Source organism: Trachemys scripta, chromosome 5, assembly GCF_013100865.1.
Source record: "Trachemys scripta elegans isolate TJP31775 chromosome 5, CAS_Tse_1.0, whole genome shotgun sequence".
NCBI classification, from domain to species: domain Eukaryota; kingdom Metazoa; phylum Chordata; order Testudines; family Emydidae; genus Trachemys; species Trachemys scripta.
Genome location: NC_048302.1, coordinates 132,554,828 through 132,565,982, shown reverse-complemented (window position 1 = coordinate 132,565,982; position 11,155 = coordinate 132,554,828). Strand labels below are relative to the sequence as shown.

The 11,155-nt window shown below is 50.5% G+C and overlaps 1 protein-coding gene across 3 annotated transcripts in view; it reads left to right on the top strand.

Moving 5' to 3' along the window:
* The first annotated feature begins 1,512 nt into the window (after positions 1-1,512).
* The window catches only part of LZTS3 (leucine zipper tumor suppressor family member 3), a 157,367-nt gene continuing 147,724 nt past the window's right edge, over positions 1,513-11,155 (top strand). For all 3 annotated transcript variants that reach the window (XM_034771580.1, XM_034771579.1, XM_034771578.1), the window contains exon 1: positions 1,513-1,681. The gene's annotated coding sequence lies outside the window, so the exon portion shown is untranslated. The remainder of the gene's footprint in view (positions 1,682-11,155) is intronic.

The window sequence follows — 11,155 nt, the reverse complement described above, 5'->3', positions numbered from 1 at the left end:
CCACTATCCTCTACACATGAGGTTAGCATGATGACCCACTTTGTCAATGCTGCCTCCATCAGTCAATGGCGCATGTTGACGACAGTCTCAACTAACTAGATTTCATGGTGGCCTCAGGGTCCTTCATTCTGTTGATGCAGCTGCTGTTGGTGACCCAGCAAGCACTGCAAATGCTAGAAGAACTTAGCTGAGTTTCATAGTTTAAAGGACAGACTGGGCGGAGGAGTGAAATTCACCTCCATGCAGAGGGCTAGCATGTACTTCTGCACCATGTACATCCCTATGAGTAGGGTGACCAGATGTCCCGATTTTATAGGGACAGTCCCGATTTTTGGGTCTTTTTCTTATATAGGCTCCTATTATGCCCCACCCCCTGTCCCGATTTTTCATACTTGCTGTCTGAGCAACTCTGGAACCCCAGCCATGTGGCATAAGCATCATCATATATGACCTAGGTGAGGTTCTATATGCCAACTCTGCTTATACACACGTGTGAGTGGTGGCATCCTTATAAAGCTGATTTTTTAAAAAAAATAGTTTAGTGTGGGCCTTATCCTCTCTGATCTACTTCCAGTGCATGTCAAATGTGATTTCCCATAAGAGCTCCATCACTTTAGGATCTGGGTGCACTTAATTCATGCCCGTCAGGCATGAAACAGCTATTATCCCCATTTTACAGCTGCAGAACTGAGGCAGAGAGAGGGACTAAAGTCAAATCAATTGGAGCTGGGCACCGAGGTGCTTTTGAAGATCCCGCTGGGGTCCTATCCGCATCTGTAGGCTCCTAAATAAAAACATTTTTTTATTAATAAAACAAATAAATGCCTACATGGCATTGTAAACCTGGACTCAGATTTGAATCCAACCTGCCCCCCATCATCCACCTACAAATCTCTCTCATTTGGGTCAGCAAGCACACAGGAAGGGTGGCTCAGAGCCCCAGACTCTTGGCCAAGCCCTGTCATTTTGCAGGGTGGACACGGCTCAAGCCGCAGCAAGTGTGCAGAGTGCAGAGGTGAGACACCCAGATTCAGCAACTGGAAACCCAGGTGTACCAGGCAGCGAGGAAACAAAGTCCCGCAGCCCGGATCCCCCAGAGCCGGGTTTTCCAGGGCAGCCTAGACCGCCCCCTAATAAGGGACTTGCCCAGGGCATCAGTGGCACTGGCAGGATTCGAACCCGGGTCGCCTGCATCCCCGTCACGTGTCCTCCACCGCCCCTCGGAGGGGCTCGCTGCATGGCTCGGTGCAAAAGCCTCGCGCGGCTGCGGACGGGTTAATCAGCTGCTACACGGGGCCGCGGCTCAGCTGGGGAGCCGGCGGGTGGGGGCCGGAGCGGGAAGAGTTAAAGGGAAGCGGCCCGGGCACGTCCCACCCTCCGCGGCTCTGTTAGGCTGCCGGCTGGCGGGGGGTGGGCCGGGGGCTGGCCGCTCTTTGCCGCAGGAAGGGGGGAACGTGGCTGCGAGCGGGGAGAGGAGCCGAGCCCCCCTCAGCCCGCGAGGAGCCAGCGGGATCGGCCAAGCGGCTGCCGCGCTGCACGGAGCCGGAGCCATTGATTGAGTCTTTTCTGGGAGGCGTTTGATTCCGGGGCCAGCCTCGTCTGTCTGTCTATTGCTCCGCCAGGGAGGGGATCACCCATCCGGAGGCTGGATCCAGGCAGCATCACAGCCTTCCTGCCAAGAGTAAGGCTGGGGGGGGCTCCTACCTTTCCCCACGCGCGGGTGTTTTCGGGGGGTGCAGGGGGGAAAGGTGTGTGCTGGTTGTGGCAATGCACTTCAATGCAGTCGCTGGTGCAGCCTGGAAAATGGCATGGGAAAGGGGGGTGCAAATCTGGCGCATCTTGGAAAACCTGTGTGGGGAGGGGGGGTAAGGGTGGATGGATTTGTGGGCCAGCACCCTGGTTGTAGCCATCGAATCAAACACTTTGGGGAGGGGGAGATTTGGGGGTCAGCTGCGGTTTCTGCTTTGGATAAATGTTTGTTTGTGCCTAAGGTAACACATCATTTGTTTTTTTTGGGGGGGGGGGTTTGCTCTGCTGTGTCCATTTGGAAACAACCACCACCCAAAATATAAACGGGGTGGGGGAAAAAAACTGCTTGTCAGTGGTGGTTGGTGTCAGTCTTTGCGATGATGTCACGAGTGGGGTTCAGTCCAGCGAGTGAGATGCTGGCGTGCGGGTGATTAACATGCGCTAGCTGTGAATTATGTCATCTGCCTCTTGTGCACTGTGTGAGACTTTAGCAGCAGCAGGGGGTACGGGGGGGGGGAAGAGCTCGGGGGCCTGCTCCTTTTGCAGTAAGGAAAGCGGGTATTTTAATCCAGCAGAGCAGGGATGATTGAACAAGGCTCTAGACTATAGATTTGGAGAGGACCCCAAACCCCTCTGGTATCTGCCTTACTATTCCAGTTCATAGTCCGGGTGTTGGATCGGCTAGGTTTTGAATCCCTTGCCTACTGGGAACCCCAATAGACCATGTGTGCCCCTGCAACCTCGTAGTCCTGTATGTAACTAGCTAGCTCCTCAGCTGGGGTGTCAATCCATGGAGTTGTGGATCTGGCCCTGAACAGGGGCATTGGAACAATTTGTAGAGCAGGGCGGCTGAAAGCCATTGAACAAAACTGTAAACCCCGTCTATGATGGGAGCCGTGCATTCGATTGCTACTATTGCTTCAAGCCAGGGGGTGCTGCTGGGGCTGCACCCCTAGTTCCAGCTCCCCTGCCCTATCCGCCCTACATGTCAAGGGGAAGCAGAGATAAGTTGCTGCCCTGACTGAATGCTTGCCTTCCATGTCTCTGCTGGGGATGGGCAGGTGCCCGGGGTTGGCACGAGTTCCCAGCTTGGTTTCAGAGCTGATCTCCCCAGGAGAGAGCAGTGGAGCAGGCAGGGAGAGACGCTAGCGCTGCTGTGGCTCGCTCCTGCTCGCTTTCACACCACCCCTGGCTCCCTGCATGATGTCAGCAGTGGCTGGGGCACCCGGGTCAGCTGCCGATGAGCAGAAGGGAGCCCCTTCCTCTGGCGTTCACTTTACTGGGAGCGCGTGCACGGGTGTTTTGGGGGGGGAGGACTTCATGCCAGACCGTAGGGCCTCGCCCCCCGTGATCTCCGTGGCTGTGAGAGAGGGAGAGGAGCTGGGGATCACCCCTGTCAATATGCAGGCTTGCTGCAGCCAGCTCCTCTCCCCAGATCTAGCACCACTGGCTTGTGTAGGCGCCAACAGTAGGGTTGGTACCACCTCGCTGCCACTCATGCAGTGCCTTGGTGGGGGAGGGGGAAACCTGACCGATTTTTAAACCATCCCAGTGGCTCACGTTCTCCTGCCACGGAGCAGAAGAGACGTTCAGAAAGGGAACTAGGCTCTTTGGTAAACTACCCATCTAGCCTGAATAAGGGCAGGTGCAGATCAAGGAAAGGCCTCCTGCGGTTATAGATCATGGTCTGTCTGACCAGCTAGCTTGCAAACTCCTTCAGGTAGAGACTGAGCCTTGCTCTGTGACCGGTGCACGCTGTCACTGACTAGTAAATGGTCAAAAGCCCATGACTGGGGCGCGCCCTGTTGATAGGTGCAAATCATGAGCTGTTATATTTAAAGAATCGTTGACGCTTACGAATATCCTGCCTTTAGGATCCTGCATTTAGGGCTGTTGATGATCCCAAGGAAAGAGGGCTGGGAGAATAGTGTACGAGTGCCATTTTTGGGGGTGTATGTTAGGTGTGTCTTCCATCATCGCGGGCCACTTACAGGCTGGGGTGGGGGGTTTTACCCTCTATTATAAGTAGAGAAATGAGAACAGTCAGGTTGTGTTCCTGATCCAGATCTCCGCCAAGGGGGCTACTCTGTGTTTACACAGAATCGGATCGCCTCTTTAATTGGGAGTGGGGGCAGAGGGAAGTATGCTAGCACAATGCATTTTATTTAACATTGGGAGTAACTGAGCTTCATTTGAGCATGGGCCTGGGCTCCTGGGCTCTATTCCCAGCTCTGCCATTGACTCACCATGTGACCTTAAGTAAGTCACTTAGCCTTTCTCTGCCTCAATTTCACCATCCATAAAATACTTACCAACCTCTTCTGGGTGTAATGTTACTATTTATTTATTTGTTTTACAGGAATCTCTAGAGGCCTCACTCAAGGATCAGGGACCCATTGCACTAGGCATTGGAATTAATACTTGCTTTTGAGATCGTCACATGGAAGATGGTATAAAATATTTATTAATAAAAGGGCGATCAACTCCCCACCAAGCCGTGGAATGGTGTCGCTATTTCAGCGAGTCTGTTCTACGTAGGTTCTCCGTCTCTCATCACTACGGTATCTGAGGACCTTCCAGGAGCGCATTAAGTGATGTGACTAACATCTGTCACATGTGCTTCATTCTTTCTCTTGTCCTCTCCCCAGGGGGGGAATTGTGTGTGCAGCGTAGTGTTGTGGCCTGTTTATATATGCGCACAGTGCTAGGGGCTATATGATTTCACATTCCCCTATATAGAATGCGACAATATCATCTGAGTTCAACTTAATTGTGGAATTATTTCCTTGAAACATTTGAAGGCTGTTCTTTGGAAAACAAGAGGGTACAGTTATAGGCTGTGGTCCTGCAACCCTCTTATACCTGAGTCATTTTTCATCAATGACACCAGTGCTTCTATTTGGGTGAGGAAAGGTTTGCTCGTGTCAACGAGGCATGCAGGATGTTTTCTTCCTCTGGTAGGTAAATTCACAAATACATTATCCAGGTACACAGCTGCAGAGACCTGGTTCAATGGTCCAGTGGTTAGGACACTTGCTAACGTCAATTCCCTGCTCTGCCACGGACTTCCTGTGTGACCTTTGGCAAGTCACTTAGCCTTCCCATGCCTCAGTTTCCCCATCTGTAAAAGGGGGTGATAGCAGTGCCCTACCTCTCAGGGGTGTTATGAAGATAAATACATTAAGATTATGAAGCACTTTGAGACTTACCGATGAAAGGTGCCGTATTAGAAATAGGCATCATTAAGAGTAATTGGAGGGGAGTGACTATAAATTAAACATCCTCTTTCAGCTATCAAAGTTAAAGCCTGACCAGATAAAAATCATCATGTAACAAACAAGCTAGTGGGTACCTGCCCCCTAATGGATGAAATTGGAATTGCCCACTGTATCCGAGGCCCTATCCTGCTGATTGTTAGCAGAGATTCTCCTTTAGCTCAAGTGGATCTGAGTTCTGTCCCCGTGAATACCGTGAAGCCCAAGGGTGTGGAACAGCATATGGAGGGGACCATATGTGGGGGGAGGCCTTCCCACTGCCCCCCACTTCCTGGGACTCCACAAAGGGATCTCTTTGTAGGGTCTGGGTGGTGGGCGGGGGAGAGGGGCAGAAACAAGGTAAGCCCGGGGTGGAGAATGGGCAGTTTGGGGGGTGAGGCTGGACACATTGTACACTCTTCATCCCACCCCCATGCAGTCTTGTGGCAATGATCCTGAGAAGGTTTTTTATGGCGTCTCCATGCTAAGGAAGCCCCCTGTGAGGACAGTCCCATGGGACCCCATAACCAAGAGAAGCCCTGGAAGTGAGGCTTGGAGCGAAGCTGAACTAGCCAGGATTGGCTCTAAGGGCCATAGTGCTAATACAGCATCACAGGCTCTTATTTACTGCAGAACCCTGGATCTGCTGGGGACAGGGTCATCATGGCTTGTTCTGTTGGGGATGGGGAAAGCCCATCCCAACTCCCAGAATGGCGTTGAGGGGAAAACGCAGTGACCTTCTGAGGGAAATTCTGCTGGGGTGGGGGATCTGGCCTTGATAGAACTGCTAGAGAGACCTGTTTCTCTAGGGGGATGTCACCATCCCGGGCTCCAATCCTGCAGCCCTCTTGCCGTGAGTGGGGACTGCAGGAAGGGGTCGGTGGCTTGCCGACTCCGAGGAGGAGGGGGTGCGAAATGCAGGCGGCTTGTTTGATCGTCCCAGGTAAAAGGGGCTGAGAACTTCTAAACCGAGCAACTTCATGACAGGGAAAGGTCAGTGTTGAAACTACACCGTTGGAGCTGTTAGACGGGTTGAAATCTTACTGGTTTTAGTAGGCGGGGAAAGGGACATGGAGGAGCAGGAGAAGCACAGACACTGACGATGTGCAAAGAGCCGTCAAATGCATCCAGGAAATAATCGGCTGGGGAAAGAAGAGAGGGATATTTTCCCCCTTTAACTGTTCTCAGTTAGTCATCCTATGTGTTACTTGGCATAATAGCAGGTAAATCTGAATAACAGATGTATCCAAAATATGAAAAGGGGCACCACTCTGAGTGCCCCGTCTCAAATGATTCAACTAAAATGCATCTGAAGAAGTGAGGTTCTTACCCACGAAAGCTTATGCTCCCAGTACTTCTGTTAGTCTCAAAGGTGCCACAGGACCCTCTGTTGCTTTCAACTAAAATGAGATCTCCCATAACCCCCTGAGCTCTCCACGCCCCACATACACATTGGATTTCTCTGAGGGAAGTGCAAATTCTCAGTTGGGGTCCCTTCAATTCTCACACATCTGAGGGTAAACTGAGGCCCAGAGAAGTGCAATGACTTGTCCCCTGGGTCACAAAGCAGACAGGTAAGGATCTGGGACTCATTCTGGGACCCATAGGGCCAATCCCAGCCAGTTTGGCTCCACTGCAAGCAAATTCAGACGGGAAATAAGGTGTAATTTTTTAACACTGAAGGTAATTGTTGCCATGGTTAATTTGCCACGGATTGTGGTGACTTCCCCGTCGCTGGCAATGTTTAAATCAAGACTGGATGGTTTTCCTAAGAGATCTGCTCTAGGCATTGTTTTGGGGAGTTCTCTGAGCTCCTGTAGAACACAGGCCAGATGAGATGAGCACGCTGGTCCCTTCTGGACCTATGAATCAAAGCCGTTTGGGTATCATAGCTAGGACTAGAGCCCTGGAGTCCCTGCTCCTGCTCCTCGAATCCAGGGCTGCATCACAAGCTGTTTGCCCTCCGCTCATGCTGAAGTCAGTGACTGTTCAGTGCCCTGAGTTCAGCCCCATTCTGCTCCATCTTCTTAGAGCCTCCGCTGACTTAACCAGCTCCCAGGCAATCCACCTTGCGGGCAGGAGAGTCCCTGGGTAGCCTAGAGCTGGCCAGAGCAGCCCTACAATACCATGGTTGCTGGCGCTCTAGCACAGTGGACGTGGCTAGGGTGCTCCCTTGCACTCGGGCTAGTCCTAGCTGACGAAATGGCCTAGAGGGGCCACAGGCAACTGGGCACAAGTTAAAGCGGCCCTGAGTCCGGAAGTAATTCAGCACCTTGTAGGATGGCTGTTGTGTGTAGCTGACAGACCGCTGGCAGCAAAGAGCCGTTAGATCCCCTGCGGTGCTCAAAGGAGCTTTCGGTGGGGAATTTTCGATGCAGATTAAAAGATTATTGCCCTAGCTGTGGTGGTTGTGTCTCAGTGCGCCAGGAGAAGGAAAGCAAAGGTATCCCAGCAATACTGAACTGATCAGGTATTCAGTGGGCTTCTCGCATGAGGCCATTTAGGAAAGGGATTTTCTCCATTTCCCTCTACCCATGTTGACCCCGATGCTCACTGGAAAGTGAACATGACAAGCCTTAAAGGGAGGATTACGGCAATAGATCTTTGGTGCCCCTCCACGACTAGGAGAACCTTCGTTTGATCAGATGGCTTAGTATCACGCTGGTTGTGTCAGGCCTGGGTTGGGGGCCTTCTAAGGGAAAACGCAGGTGCTGCTGGAAGTGGTGTGGGTGGTTCATTAGGTGGTGCTCTTCCCTCTGTGAATCAGCACCGCAGCTGGCATTGTGCTAGAAGTGCTGTGCTCCTCGAGGTGACCTCTTCCTGATGGCTGGGTGAGCTGAGGAATGGAAGCCTAATGGGCATCCGAACTCCCCAGGACTACGTTGCAAGGGTAGGCTATCGGCATGGCCGCTCTGGGTTTTTATGTTCTGCCTCCTGGAATCCGCTCCCACAGTTTCAGTTTGATATGGCTTTCTTCTCCTCTTGGCTTATATATGACAGAGCTGCTGTGTGCAGTTAAACGGCTGCCGTGTTCCACCCCAGAAATAACTGCATTTTGGTGGCAGGTGAAATGATTGTGTGTGTGTTATATACGCACCAGTTTGTGGTGCAGCAGTAAAGGTTGAGACACACGCACCATACCCGAGATAAAAGCAAAGAAATGAAAAATTAACCCACATAAGAGTCCATACCACTGCAGCAACAGCACCCCAAGGACCACATACTATAATCTTAACTCTGTCCCTTAGGGATGCCAGCCTTCCTTCATTCCCCAGATCTCTCTTCCAAGCACACCAGACCCTCCTTTCTGCACGCACCCATTTACCAAGCTAACCCCACACAGCACTTAGTTGCGGAGGTCTGGTATAATTTGCTGGGGGAGCTGGTGTTCTTATGGGAACAAGTCCGTTCTGTGTAAGGTGAATATGAAACCTCACCACCAGAGTATATGAGCGGAGAACGCTGATCTGGTGGGACTGTACAGTCGCTGCACTTGCAGGGCCTGACGCGTTAGAACAGATGTTGGGTAAAGTTCCAGTGGAATAAAACTGGGGGGGATTCAGACCCACTTTGCTCAGTTTAGGCAGGGGAAGGCATCAAGTGAAGGAGGCCAAGACCAAGACTGCCATTTTGGGGGGCAGTCGTCCTCAGAAGCATCAGGAATCCTGGTTTTCAGGAAGTGCTAAATACCGCCCCCCCCCCCCCCTTTGAAAATCAGGTTCTTTCAAGGTGTCTCGAGTGGGGGTGGCCCAAACAAGAGGGATCCCAAACATAAGAAGTCACTTAAATCTTGGCTTAGATCTCTCAAAAAATTGTGTCTGAATCAAATCCTCCTAGACTCAGGAATCTGACCCTGTGTTAAGAGACCCACATGGTTCCCACCAAACAAGAGTTGAGGGGAACGAATGTAGGAGAAAAAGGCATGGGAAGGAAAAGCATGTGATGACCCATATCCCATGAATCAAGGGCTCACTTCTCCAACTCTTTGACCAAGAGGCCTAAGGTCTGATCCAATTCCAGTGAAGCTAGTGGAAAGACTCCCATTGACTTTAGTGAGCTTTGAATCAGGGCCCTAATGAGCTGCATTTGATGGCAGGTGACTTCTCCATGAGCTTCATTAAACATCAGGCCTCGGAAAGCAATCCCGGATGGTTCACAGGCCTTCTGAATACAAAGGAGGGTAGAATGCCCTGGTAACTTGTTGGACCGAATTCTGCCATCTGAATCTGACGCCAGAAAGAACACAATTCAACTCCCGGTTCCTAGCTTGAGTTTTCAATGTCTGCAATTCGATCATGCTCCCTACCCCCAGAAGCTTCTACTGACAATCCGAGCACATTTACTGGGGAAGGTGTTGCAAAATGACGAAAGATTTCAGTACAGCTGAATGGTCGCTGAGAGACGATAGCAGGACTCCCAACAAATTACAGAGGAGAGTGGCTGGTGTCCATTAGTGTTTCTATCTCCGTGGAATAGGACAGAGAGATCCGCAACCTCTTTCATAGCATGGAGCCCATCTTACTAGAGAGAATGCTTAGTAGACCAACTCTCCACTCCTGTGATCAAATACCATCCCTGACACAATCCTAATAATTCCTCACATGGAAGCAAGTTTAATAATCGTGAGTCCATATCCCCACAATCATGAGATCGTCGTCAATCAGAAAGGTTAGCCTTTTCTTTGCCCATTTTCCCCCTTTTCCCCCCCAGCCTTTAGGGTGTGCTTGCTTCATGTTTTCAAGCTTTTTTTCTGCAGTTACTAGCCCTTGTAGCTATCTCTTTCTTAAATGAAAGCTGTCGTGGAATCCTACTAGTGCATGGAAACAGCTGGGGCTTCACGAAAAACACTAAAAATCATGAGTCTCATGATCAGATTGCAAGAGTTGGCAACACTGTGTAGGAAAAGGAGATATTTTTAGTTGTCTTTTAATGTGATGAAGCAGGATATAAAAAGGACATTAGCACCATGTGGCCAGCCAGCATTTCCTGGTCTGTGGACCACAGCTTGAGACCCTCTGGAATAGCAGATGCGGGGGGAAAGGCATGGCTCCGGGACTGCGGGTGGAGAATGACTGAATTTTCTTACAAAGGCTGATCACAGTTTTCACGTGCCCCAGGGCTCTCCATTGGATGGAAGGTCAAATCTTATCTGCATTGCCCTCCAGTGACTGGAGGCCTACAAGGAATCTATTACTCTTAGCTACTCGAGAACCTCTCTCAGTTCAAGTAGCAGGGTCCTGAATCACTGGAGCAGAATGCTTTGGGTTGTAGATCCCATGAAGCATGTGTGCAGTAGAGCTTAAAACCAGGATGCATGTGTAGATGCAGCCACAGTTTCATTATACTGTCCTTGGTAGCTAGCCTGAGCTTCACCGCCAAAGAGCCGATCTCTATTTCACTTCAGCAGGGCAATTCCCCAAGCCTGCTTCTAGCAGATGCTGGCAGGTAGTCTGAATTGCACTGTGCATTTGAGATTCACTGGGGCAAAGATAAAGCTCTCGCTGCTCTTGCTGACCGTACAACCCAGCAGTGTATGAACAGATAAGTAGCCCCGGCTTCTTTTAGATTCTCGGGGCCAAATCCTGATCTTGATTACGCTGGTACAGATCAGAAGTAATTCTGTCACTGATGGAACAGAGCCCCTTTGTCTTACTTTGTACCCAACTGGGAAGAAATGTGATCATGTTATTGACACACTCTGCTCTTCCCACAAGCAATCTCACAAATATTTATTAGCTGGAGAAGTTACTTGGCGGCGCCAAAGCAAGCTTATGTAATGCTAGAAGCTTTTAGCTAGATGTGTCATGAATTACCCAGTTCCATTGGTACGTGGCCCAGTGACATGTTTTCCTGTGGAATCAAAACAGCAGAAATAATGATCCGAGCCAGGAAAAACAAGGATCAGCAATTTCTTCTCTTTTTTTGTGTCCGTCACCTAGTGAATGCCAGTGGAAATTGGTTCCGTGCAGCAGGTGATGCAAACAGATCAACCTCTACAAGACCTTTGTCTGCTGGGGTATAAACCACTAGGAATGGTTTTAGTTTTGTAAGAGAGGTGATAGAAGCAGCCCTGACACAATAAACACAATTTCACGTTGTAGTGAACTGGCTAGCATGTATGTGTATGCTGCTGCTGTACTATGTTGGATAGA